We start from the raw sequence: 13,709 nt of genomic DNA, 5'->3' as shown, positions 1-13,709 counted from the left end.
AACATGGGAACAGAAGTGGCCATTCATCTCAGTTGTCATTGATTTGTACATCGTATCCATTTACTTTTTTGTTTTATATCCCTTGATATCACTATCCAAGGAAAATCTATCAATTTCAATTGATGCAGCATCCTTGTGGAAAGTTGACTTTTCTGTAATTTGTAAGATATTATCACTCAGCTAATTGTAGCTTTTAAAGGGTAAGAAGGAATGGGAAACGAATACCCTTGTTCAGAAACCCAATCCTAAAGACAATGAAAAGTATTGTAATATATTGATTACGCTCTTTTTGCTACTGTGACAAGTTAGTTTGTTTGAATTTAGGGATCATAGCTCAATTAGATTTTGCTTTGGGCAGGGTTGCATAATTTACTAACTAAAAGTTGATGCTAATTAGATGCTAATTAATGAGGCAACCTTATAGAAGTACATAATATTCTTGGGGGACTTAAGGAAAGGGTTTTTTCCCTTATGGGAGTGTCTAGGACCAGACAGCATAATTACAGGATAAGGTGTCACCAATTTAAGATGCAGATGCAAAGAAATTTCTTTTCTCAGTGCAGTGAATCTGCGGCATTTTTATTACAGATGGCAATTGAGGTTGGATCGTTAAATATTCAAAGCTGATAGAAGACATATTTTTAGTCAGTAAGGGAAACAAGGGAAATGGTAGCAAAGTGGAGTTGAGGCTTATTAAATCAGCCATAATCTCACTGAATTGCAGTGCAGACTCAATGGGCTGAAAGGCCTAATTCTGCACCTATGTTTTACGGTCTTTGAGTGAGAATGTTTCTCAACTATCTGACCAAAATTTATTAATGTAAAACTGTTTGTTAGCACAAATTTACGATGGTGGACAGATATGAGCAAAACTGCACTTAACTCAGATAATACAAGTAAATTACTCTCCCCACTTCCTTTTTAATTCACTCATGGTACGTGGACATTGCTGAATGGTCAGCATTTATTGCCTATCCCTAGTTGCCTTGAATTGCTGCAGTTCATGTGCTGTAGGTTGACCCACAATGCCCTTAGGAAGGGAATTCCAGGATTTTGAATGAAAATGGTGCTAATGAGTGATGAGAAACCTATTTGCATGTTTTAACATCTCACTAGTACCTTGCCTCATTTACATGCAGGTTTCTATTTTGTCAGGGACAAGAGAAAAATTAGAAGATGCTAACTGCCCACAGTTAGAACAGTTTCCTGGAGGTTTGAATTTAGCAACATCTTCCACACGCCTCAATCCTGGTCAGTAATCCCCACGTTCCATGGGCAGCAACCATCTGCACCCTTTGTACATGGAAATTGGCATCAGCAAAGCACCAGCTTCACCATTTCACGGCATAGTTTGGACTAACTTAAAATACAGATCAGCACCTCATTGCTGCTCTGTGGAGCGTACCATCAGCTGACATTGCAATACTGCTGCCAGGCCACTTTGCGCCCATGATCAAAACTCATCCTATGCCTCAAAACAGGATGGATTACTGGGCTATTAGTTTGATCTCTGAACGTTAATTCACTTTGAACCTGCTTAGGTGCTCAGAGCATCTCTGCTTTGCCTTTTTACACAATGTCACTTCATTCAGAATTTACATGCTTGCCTTTTAATATACTTCAAAAGCCAGGTGACCTGCCATGCTTGCTAGCACTTAAAACTCAAGAGGTAGACATATTGCTGTATAGCACTCTGCTACATCAGTGTCACACCTACAGCATATGTCAGCACTTTACAAGACAGTGTTACTGAGTATGTTTCAATTAAATGGCTATGTCTGAAAGTCTGAGGGGAATAATCTTTAATCCAGTCAAGGGCTCTTGTTACTTTCATTCAGAGCTATGCACCAATCCCTTGAAATGAGGTTGGACAAATCAGGGTCTAGGACTTTGTATCGTTATAGTCTGTGATTGGACCATGATCAATCTTGCAAATCACTTTCATAAGTCCAAGTGGTACCAGTAAGTCAGTCAGGGAGTTGCATGGAAAACAGTGCTGGATTTGTTCCATCTTCCCAAATTGAGGTTTGGGTATGAAAAGTCAAGGGTGGTTTGCAGGAGCCAGTGCTGTATTGGAGAAATAAAGTGTGGGTTTTGCAGCCAAGGTATTAGGATGCAGAGGGTGTGATCATTGTGGAGGAAGGCAATCCTACATATAAGGCTGGGAGGCAATATAGCAACAGAGGGGACATGGTACTTCCAGAGGTGGAGTCATCAGTCACTACTCTGCTGGCTTCAATAAGAAAACAGTGCATCACTGTGGTATGGGGCTCAAGGGGTAAGGTGGGGAGATGAACATTGTGTGGGAACTTGGAGAAGATCAAACCTGATGGGTTTGACAGGGACTGCAATGCAGAAGAGAAAATGCAGGTTGCTGATGGGGGTTGGGTGCATAAAAAAGTAAGGAGAGCCTATTACTCTTGCTGGAGTGGGATCTGAAAGGTTTCCATCTCTATCCAATTCTCTACTATGCAATCAAAATACAAAATGGCTGCCAGCACAGACAGAGCGCGTAGGGCAAGTTCTGTTTTTTTCCCCTTAAGGCCCTTTCAGGGACAATTAAATTAATCAGGCACTTGCAGATTCAAAACTAATGATCTTGACAATCTGTGACTCTTAAAATACTGAAGCCATTTGTGTTCAAATGCAGCATGACTTGAACAATATTCAGGCTTGAAGTGATAAGTGGCCAACGAGTGCTTGGCAATGACTATTTTCAACAAGAAAGATTTAAACCATTGATCCTTATTTTTTCAACATTATTACCATTACTGATTCTACCACATTCAACCAGGGGGAGGTGGTGGTGTAATAATAATGTTACTGGACTAGTAATTCAGAACTGGAAATGTGTTGCTGGAAAAGCGCAGCAGGTCAGGCAGCATCCAAGGAACAGGAGAATCGACGTTTCGGGCATAAGCCCTTCTTCAGGAATGTGTGGGAACTTGGAGGGCTTATGCCCGAAACGTCGATTCTCCTGTTCCTTGGATGCTGCCTGACCTGCTGCGCTTTTCCAGCAACACATTTCCAGCTCTGATCTCCAGCATCTGCAGACCTCACTTTCTCCTAGTAATTCAGAACCCAAGGTTAATGTTCTGGAACATTGGTTCACCACAGCAGATGGTAAAAGTTGAATTCAAAAAATTAGGAATTGAACAACTATTAAAGATACTGTTGATTGTCAAAACTAAATCTGGTTCACTAATCAAGAGTAGCTTTATTTGTAATTTCTACCATATTCAACTGATACAATAAAACTGAGACAGCGTTCCTTCAGGACCAAAGTGCTACATAGATCGCACAATCTACATGATCATACACAGGGTGGCATAAAATGCATAAGAAGTGCAAAACATGCAAGACAGCACAGTAATTCCTGACATGTCAAGACAATAGGCACAGTGGTGTACAAATTAGTGTTATAAAAGAATGATAATAAAAAAAACATTGTTCTAGCAGCAATTCAAAGTCATGTAAAGAGTTTTGGATGGAATAGAGATGTAATGCACTTCAGGGAAGAAAATGTGCCAATTATTTGTAAGTATATTTATTAGCAAATTTTTTTTAACTTAACAAACATATAAAATTATTGAAAATACAGTTAACAAATCAGTATAATAAAAAGAAAAAAAAACAAATTACAATATAACTACTGTCTCCTATTAACCTAACCTCTAATATAAAACAAACCCTAACACTGTGCAAAGCAACACCAAAAAAAGAAAAAGCAAAAAAAAACCAAAAACACACATAAAGTACTTAACAGCTATGTTCAGCGCAAAGCTCCCAAACAAAGGAATGGGAGCATTGTATATATACCCGTATTAATTCAGGAGACCCCCCTCCAGGGCCCAGGACTTGACAAATCTAACCATCCTGGTTAAACAAATGCCCTAGTTAAGACAACTGACCAATCTATTTCCAAATAACACGAGTAGGGCTGCCATGTCTTATAAAAATGGTCTGTTGTGTGGTGCACCATGTTTGTAAAAAGGTCCAAGGGAATGTGCTCCATAATTAATTTCTGCCATCCCAGCAAGCCTGGCGGGTTCTCAGACACCCAATTCATCAGAATATTCTTCCGTGCACAGTATGCAAGAATATTAAAATAGCTTCTTCCCATGCCCGTCTAAAGATGATAAATTCGGTAGACCTAAGAGGAGAGATATCGGGTCTACTTTGACTTCGGTCCTCAATACCCTCCCTATCTCTCCCGCCACAGCACTCCAGTAAACATGGAGCCTGTGGCATGCCCAGAAGCAATGGGTAAGAGTACCTACACTTATTTTACATTTGGGGCACACTGAAGATGCCCCTTTTTAAACTTCGCCAGACGGTCTAGTGCCAGATGAGCCCTGTGCAGAACTTTTAACTGCGTAGCACATGTCCTATTACAGATGGAGATCTTTCGAGTATTCTCCCATATGTTCTCCCATGTTTCAGATCTCCACTCCTAGTTCTTGCTCCCAGACTTCACATAACCGGTTAATATCTGCCAGGCCCTACCACCCAGCAGGCGATAGAGGGCACTAACCAAAAAGGTGCTTGTGGAACGTAGCAACAACCTCTCCGTATCGGGCTTCTAGGGTTTAGTGAGAAGCGTAGTCTTCTTCTGGATGAAATCCCGAACCTGAAAAAAAACGGAAAAGATCTCTGCTGGGTAACCTGTATTGGCAGCTCAGTTGCTCAAAAGACATCATAACCTCCCCCTTAAACAAATCTCCCAAACTAGAAACTCCTCTCGCTGCTCATAGTTTGAACCCTGAGTCTATCATCCCTGGTCGGAACCCTGGCATGACAACTATAGGTGTAAGTGGCGAAGTCTTGGATAAACAACCCTCACTCTGATGCATCGCCCTCCATGCCTTGACTGTACTAATGACAATGGGGTTCCGGCAGTAGTCCATAACTGTCCTCATCTTATCCATGAGCAACAGAGGGCACTTTGCTTGGGAGGCCTCAATGTCCAGCCATATTGAGTTTGGATTGATACCTACCCAATCGCAGACAAAGGACAGCAGGGAACTCAATTGATACCTTCTGATGTCTGGGAAATCAACTCCTCCCCCTCCTTGAGGCAACTGCAATTTAGTAAATTTGATGAGGGGCCGCCCACGATGCCAGACAAAGGAACCAAACCACCCCATAAGCTTCTGCAGCATTATAGGGAAACATTATAGGGAGCATACGCTTGGGATAAAGCAAACGAGGAAGAACATTCATCTTAATGAGAGATATTCAGTCCAGCCATGAAAGTGGAAGAGCCTCCCATTTCTGGAGATCTCGCCTAATATTGTCGAGCAAATGAGCAAAGTTAGTCCGAAATAACAGATCAAACGTGGGGGTAATGAAAACGCCTAGGTATCGGAACTCTGCCTGTGACCACTTAAAAGGGAACTTAGAGCCACCTTCAACTTCTGGCACATCCTTAAGGTTCCCCAAAGGCATAGCCTCCAATTTTGCAAAGTTAATCTTATATCCTGAAATAGCTGAGGAGAAAGTGAGGTCTGCAGATGCTGGAGATCAGAGATGAAAATGTGTTGCTGGAAAAGTGCAGCAAGTCAGGCAGCATCAGGGAACAGGAGAATCGACGTTTCGGGCATAAGCCCTTCTTCAGGAAGGGCTTATGCCCGAAACGTCGATTCTCCTGTTCCCTGGATGCTGCCTGACCTGCTGCGCTTTTCCAGCAACACATTTTCAGCTTCTATCCTGAAATAGCCCCAAATGAATTGATACATTGTATCAAATGGGGTATGGAGGATATCGGGTTCGATAAAAACAGAAGGACATAATCCGCATACAATGTAATCTTGTGTGCCCTCGACCCCACTACCGGAGCGGTTATGTGGACGTTCTGACAAATGGCCTCTGCCAGTAGCTCTATCACCAAAGTAAACAACAATGGTGAGAGGGGGCAGCCTTGCCGACTACCCCTACCAATCGTAAAAGTCCCAGACTTCACCCCGTTGGTGATGACCATGGGAAGAGGGTGGCAATATAAAACCTCCACCCACCTAGCAAAGACTCCACCCAACCCAAACTGTTCTAAGACATAAAAAAGATACGACCATTCCACCTGGTCAAATGCTTTCTCTGCATCTAAGGAAATCACCAACCCCTGAATCGATCGTTGCTGACAAACTTGGACCATATTCAGCAACCTTCTAATATTATTAGAGGACCTACGGCCCCTTATAAAGCCTGTCTGGTCCTCTTTAATAATATGGGGCAACACCCTTTCCAATCTCAGCGCCAGGATCTTGGACAGAATCTTGAAGTCTGAATTTAATAGACAGATGGGCCTTTATGAAGCACAATCCTCAGGAACCTTCCCCTTCTTAAGAATTAAGGAAATATCAGCTTCTCTCAAAGATGGTGGTAGGCGTTCATGCATATAGGAGTGATTGTACGTCTCCAACATCGGCCCTGACAGAATCCCTATAAACTCCTTATATAACTCACCCGGGAGACCATCAGGGCCAGGTGCTTTCCCACTCTGAAGTTGCCTAGCTGCCTCCTGTATTTCCTGAACTGTCAAGGGGGCATTAAAGAGAGAGGCCTGTTCCAAGGTTACACCTTGGAGGTCCAGGTTCTTAAAAAAGGTCTCCATTTTAGCACTCCTGACTTCACAACCTTCAGACCGATACAATTCAGAGTAAAAGCTCCAAAAAGCCTCATTAATCTTTTTAGCATCATATGTAAGGACCCTGGCGCTGTCTCTGATTGCAGTAATGGATTGGGGAGCACACTTTTTCCTAGTCAGGTACGCTAAATACTTCCCTGGCCTATCCCCATATTTGAATAGCCTTTGTCTAGCAAAAGCAAGTTCTTTCTTTGTGTTTTGTGTCAGTATTGAATTCAAGGCAGCCTGAAGCTTAGACTAGGCCTGTAGCTTAGTCACTGAAGGCTGCGCAAAATGTGCCGCCTCTGCGGCTTTCAACCGCATCTCAAGTAGACGTTGCTGATCCTCCTTCTGTTGTTTCTGGCTAGCCGAATAGGAAATAGCTAATCCCCTAGCAAAGGCCTTAGCAGTCTCCCATAGCACAGATGGACTACTAGCCGTGCCTGAGTTGATAGTCAAGAATTCCTGAAACTCCTTCAAAAAGTATTCCACAAATTTGGAATCCTTAAGGAGAAAAGGATCCAAATGCCAGTGCCGCAAACCTCGCCCTTCACTCTTGACCTTAACCTCCAAATAATATCCCGCATGATTAGAGATAGCTATATTCCCAATTTTACAACCCATAATCGAATCCAGAAGGGCCGAGGGAGCCAGAAGGAGGTCAATCCTCATGTGACATTTATGTGGGTTTGAAAAAAAGGTGAAGTTCCTGCCGGTAGGGTGAAGACATCTCCAAATATCCACCAGCCCCAACTCCTTGCATAAGTCAACCACCTGCTTGGCCTGTGAAGAAATAGTTGGGGGCCCACAAGGCATCCTGTCCACTGTCGGATCCAAAAGACAATTAAAATCCCCCCCCTCTATAATAATGTGCCGTGTTCCAAAAGCACTCAACTGAGAGAAAGCGCTAATCAAAAATTTGAGGGGATGCACCAGAGGGACAGTAGACTTTTAAAATGCCATATTCCTCCCCAAGTATCAGGGCTTTAAGTATCACAAACTGTCCCTGCTCATCTTTCACCTGCTCGAATAATGTGAATGGAATATTTTTCTGGATAAGTACCGCCACTCCCCTACTTTTAGTAGTAAAGGATGAACAGAATACCTGGTCATAACCCCCCTGTTGTAACTTCAGGTGTTCCCCATCATCAAGATGGGTTTCCTGCAACAAAGCGATATCAACCCTTTCCCTCTTAAGGCTAGAAAGCACTTTTTCCCTTTTAACAGGTGAATAACTTCCCTTAATGTTCCAGGTGCACCATTTAATAAGACATTTAGCCATATCCCCTTTCAGACACCCTCGGAGGGAGAACCTTGCTTACAAAGCACCGAGCATAAGTCAATAAAGACTCAAAGAATCAAAAAACTATATATACAAAAACTACTCTATCATAACTATAAACAATTATTACTACCAAAAAATTACAAAGAAAACCAACCATAAAACCTTGAATGGAAGACTCTTCCCCCTGCCCATAGGGGGCACTCACCCTACCCATCCCCTCCTTCACAGCTCCTTCAAATCCGGACTATGCTCCAGCTTTAGGCAGAAAGAAAAACAAGGAGATGATCCTTAAATCAACAGAAAAAAAGACAAAGTCAGGATGAGCATTCCACCCATCCATGGCTTCATGTCACCCTACTTGTGACTAAAAGAGAAGCAGAACAAATAAAAAAAAGGGAAAGAGACAACAAAGAACATCCACAAAATTTCCCATCAGAAAATCCAGTTATACATCCACAAAATTTCCCATCAGAAAATCCAGTTATTAAAAAAAAGGAACAACTTATTCCAAAGTATTTTCCCCCCTTTCCAAAAAGGAAATTATTAGGGAGAAAGAAAGGAATAAAAAAAAGGAAGGGAAAACATGGGGAAAAATAGAAAAGAGAACAAACATTAACCATATTCTTCAGGCCAATCCATCAATTTTAAAGTGTACACAAAGTTTTTAGCTTTATTCGCTGAGTCAAATGTATAAACTGAGTCCTCGTGGCTGAAATGAAGTACTGCGGGGTATCTCATGGAGTACTGGATGCCCAGGTTCCTCAGCCTCTTTTTAACTTCATCGAAGGACTTCCTCTTTTGAATTACAGTTGCTGAAAAACCCTGGAAAAACATGATTTTTGACCCCTTGTACAGCAGTGCCTGCGGATCTTTTCCCAGGTATCTGGAAGCTTCTATGACTTCTTGCTTGTCCTTATATGAATGGAAGTGCACTAGGACCAAGTGGGGGCCCTGCACTGGGCCTGACCTGTGCACTGTAACCTGATACGTCCTTTCAATCTGTAGCCTGCTGGACTCGACGTGAAGGCCCCAAAACTTTGGCAGCCAGTTTTCAAAGAAGCTGAGTGGCTGCTCACCTTCCGGGAGCCCGACAATTCTGAGATTTATCCTCCGACCTCGATTTTCAAGGTCAACGATATGGTCTCGCAAGGCCTGCACCTCTCGCTCCAGCACCTGGATTCGACTGGATGAGGATTCCATCACAGCTTCCGAGGCCTTAGTTTGACCTTCAACCACCTCCAGCCTCTTCCCGAGGCCCTGGATCTCCTGCTCATGCTTCTGCAGCGCGGATGCGATAGGTTGGACCTGGGCATGAATCTCCCCATGGATTTCCTCAATCACAGCCCCAACTTTCAAGGTAAATCTCTCCATCGCCGCAGCCAATTCCTGCGAGTCTGTCAGGTCTCCAGGGGGATCAGGAGAGGCTGCTGCTGCTGCAGTCTCTGGTCTGCCTGGTGCTGCAGGGGACTGTCCTCCCTGCTGCTGTTTGCTTGCTCCTTTTCCCTTTGGCATCCTTACCACTCCCAAATATTAACAAATATGTGTTCTCTAAGGTTTTAAACTAATAATTCCACCACATAAGTTGGCCAGAGATGGCACAAAACACCAGTATGCTTTTACTGTTATGCAGAACTGTCCACAGCAGTTCTACAGAATCGCCGCCATCTTGCTGAGTCTTACCTGGTCTGCCATTCTTAACTGGTCTGCCATTCTTACCTGGTTTGGCCTACATGTCAATCCAGACCCACAGTGATGTGGTTAACTCTCAACTGCTCTCTAGACAATTGGAGATGGACAATAAGTGTTGGCCTGGTCAAAGCATCCAAATTCTGTGAATGAATAAAAAAAATCAATATCCTGGGGGTTACTATTGATTAGAAACAGGACTGGAGTAACCATATAAATACAATGGCCATAAGAATAGACAAGAGGTGAGGAGTCTGGCAGCAAGTAACTCACCTCTAACTCCCCAAGGAACAAGTCTGGAATGTGATGGAACACTTTTTCCTCACCTGGATGGGTACAGTTCCAATATCACTCAAGCTGCTTGACCCCACTCAAGACAAGCAGCCCACATGATTGGCATCATGTCTACAAACATTCCATCCTTCCACCATCAGTAGCAGCAGTATGTAGTATGTACAAGATGGACTGCAGTATTTCACCAGGGTTCCTCAGACAGCACCTTCTGAACCCATGACTACTCCCATCATGAAGGACAATGATGCCTCTTACATTTCAAGGAAGACCAGGGGACTGAAGTGCTGAACAGAAGCTTTATTAGGGAGGTGTTCACTCTGCAGGCAGCAAGGTCAGACTAAGCTGCTTCCTGTCTAAAATGACTGATGATGTCATCACAATTTCATCTGATTAGACTCATAAAGCGAAAGTTCACCATAATTACCATACACACAACAGTGGCAGATACACAGGGATACCAACACATGCAGGTTCCCCTCCAAGCTGGTCAGCATCCAGACTTGGAAATATATTGCTTATCCTTCAGTGTCACTGGGTCAAAATCCTGGAACTCTTTCCAAACAGCATTTGTGATCTAACTACATCAAATGGATTGTAGAGGTAGAAAAAAGCAATGTCAATTAGGAATGGGTAATGAATACTGGCCCAGCCTGCAATTCCCACATTCCAGTGAATGAATAAACAAAAATTCCCATGTAAATTCTTGGAAAAATAAATCACAATATTTCCTTTCTTGGGATTTTCTTGGTTTTCAATGTTACAGTTTCTATACTACACAAGGTCTTTGTCCACATGGCTTTTTTTTAACTGTCATGCTTTATCAATATTGAGCAAGTTCTAATCTTCAAGTTGTTAATAATAACAGGATCCTGAGTGCAATGGAGGCAATATCAGTGTAAAACCTCACTGGTAAACCCACGTGATATTTTTGATGACTTATTGTTTTATTTTGTCAAAGTCAACATTGTGTTATTTTCATTTCTGTGGTATTGCACCATTATCATTATTATATATCCACTGATCATAAGGTATAGGAGCAGAATTAAAAGAGTGTGGTGCTGGAAAAGCACAGCAGGTCAGGCAGCATCCAAGGAGCAGGAGAATCAACGTTTAAGAGCTTTTGCCTGAATAATGCCAAGGTGATAAAAGGGAGATGTTTTGTCAACAGCATTGTTTGATGCAGTTTATCATCGAGAGTTCTATCTGAAAACACAGTCTTCACAAGTTGAGAGTTGTTAGTTCCTCCAGGATGGAACTGAGAATGCTATCGCAGAGAGGCAAAGATGCACATCTGAGACATATCTTTTTCCTAAGTCAGAGTAAAAGGGGAGGATAAGTTAAATATGGACTAGCCCTGGCTCAGCACTCTAGTGTCAACAGGTCATGGGTTCAAACCCCATTTCGGGGACTTCAGTATAGTTTACAGGCTTAACTTGTCATTCATAGTACTGAACATACGATGCAATTGGAGATGTTGATATGGATTTTCAATCTTGAGGCAGATAGTGGGAGTTGGGAAAATGCCATTTCTGGCCATCCTACCTTTGGTAAGAGGGGGCAAAACTCTCACATCTGTTAGACAAGAGCAAAGGTTGAGGCTTCCTCAGCACTACCTTCTGGATCCCTCTACCTGCCTGAAAGCTGTGCAGAAGGAACCTCAATACTCAAATTTCAGTACTAATAATTCATGTTAAGGCTTTTTGATAAATGCCAGAAAAGTATAAGATATAAGGGCAGAATTAGGTCATTCGGCCCAATGAGTCTGCTCTGCTGTTCGATCAAGCTTGATATGCTTCTCAGCCCATTCTTCAGCCTTATTCCTGTAACCTTTGCTCCCCTTACCAATTATAACCTTCTGGAGCAATGAGTTCCACAGATTCTTCACCATCTCAGTTCTAAAGTTTTGTCCCCTGAGTGAGGCTGGGCCCTCAGGTCCTTGTCTTTCCTACGAGTGGAAACATCTTCTCCACGTGCACTCTATTCAAGCCTCTCAGCATTCTGTAAGATTCTCCCCTCATCTTTCTAAGTTCCATTGAATACAGACCCAGAGTCCTCAATTGTTCCTCATACGACAAGACTTTTATCCCCAGGATGATTAATCTAAACTTCCCTCAGACCTGCCCCAAAGGCCAGCACATTGTTCCTTAGATACAGGGTGTAAAACTTCTCACAGTATTGCAAATTTGGTCTGACAAGAGCCTTATACATCCTCAGCAGTACTACTCTGCTCTTGTACTCTCGCCCTCTTAAAATGTGTGCTAACATTGCATTTGCCTTCCGAACTGCCAACATTAGTTAACTGCATGTCAGACTTAACAGAATCTTGAACTTGGACTCTCAACACCCTTTGTGTTTCAGATTTCCAAAGTCTTTCCACATTTAGAAAATAATCTATACCTCTATTCTTCCTCCCAAACTGAATAACTTTGTACTTTCCCGCATGATGTGAAGGTGCTGGTGTTGGATTGGGGTTAAAAATCTCACAACTCCAGGTTATAGTCCAAATGATTTATTTGGAAGCATGTATTTTCCCAGATAGTAGACTTCTTTGCCCACCCTCCTAGTTTGTCCTTTTCTATCCTCCCTGCTTCCTCAACAATATCTGCCCCTCCATGTAGCTTTTCCTCATCTGCAAACTTAGCAAGTGCCCTCAGTGTCTTCATCCAAATTGTTAATGTATGACAAGAATAGTTGTGGTCCCAATACTGACCCCTGCAGAACTCCACAAGTACGCTGGCTCTCATGCTGAAAATGACCCTTTATCCTGACTCTCTGCCTACAGCCAATCCTCTATCCATGCCAGTACCTTGCCCCTAACAGTATGTGCTGTTAACTTACTTAGCAGCCCTCTGTGCAACACCTTGTCAAAGGCCTTCTGGAAATCCAAATAGATCACATCCAATGGCTCTCCTCTGTCAAATTTGCTCATTACTTCCTCTCAGAATTCTAACAGATTTGTCAGGCATGACCTCCCCTTGAGGAGGAGCTGCTAACTCAGTTCTATTTTACCATGCACTTCCAAGAACTCCGCACTCTCACCCTAAATAATGGGCTCTTAAAATCTTTCCAATGATCAGGGTAACATGAATCAACCTATAATTTCCCATTTTCTGCCACTCTTCCTTCTAAAACAGGGGTGTTACATTCACCATTTTCCAGTTCAGGAACCCTCCCTGACTCGTGATTCCTGAAAGATAACCATAAGTGCATCAGTATCTCCCTCACAACGCCAGGGTGTAGTCCATCTGGTCTGGATGATTTATTCACATTCAGACCTTTTACCTTCCTTAGCACCACCTTCTTAGTGATTTCCACTACACTCACCTCTGCCCCGACTCTCTGGTATAAAGATGTTGTAGTACATCCAAACCATTTGGTACACCCAACTTTCTTTATGAACTACATGGTCTGAGCCAACTCCCTTTGGATATTTTTAAAGACAAATCAATATAGCAACAGGAGAGAATGGATTCCACACAAATTGCCATCTGTTAGACCTTGAAAAAAACCAAAGGAAACTGTTAAGGATTGGAATCACGAATGGTCAGTCGGGAGGCGGAGTGGAAAAGCTAGTTACTTGTAAAGTTTCACTTTCAAAACGAATAAAAAATTATTTAAACCCAGATGAATAAGGTGCTGATAGATCTGCCATTATACATCTCCACCAGGCTTGATGAAACAAGCAGTGCTTAAGAATGACTCAACAGAAAGGCAGCGCGAAGCCCTTTCCGGGTGCGGCGATTGAAGTTGGAGGCGGACTCACGCGCCCTGTTTGGCGGCGCAGGCGCGGGGGCGGGCGGGGTTGCGAGGTCATGGCTCCGG

Source organism: Chiloscyllium plagiosum, chromosome 1, assembly GCF_004010195.1.
Source record: "Chiloscyllium plagiosum isolate BGI_BamShark_2017 chromosome 1, ASM401019v2, whole genome shotgun sequence".
NCBI classification, from domain to species: domain Eukaryota; kingdom Metazoa; phylum Chordata; class Chondrichthyes; order Orectolobiformes; family Hemiscylliidae; genus Chiloscyllium; species Chiloscyllium plagiosum.
This window is presented reverse-complemented; position numbering follows the sequence as displayed.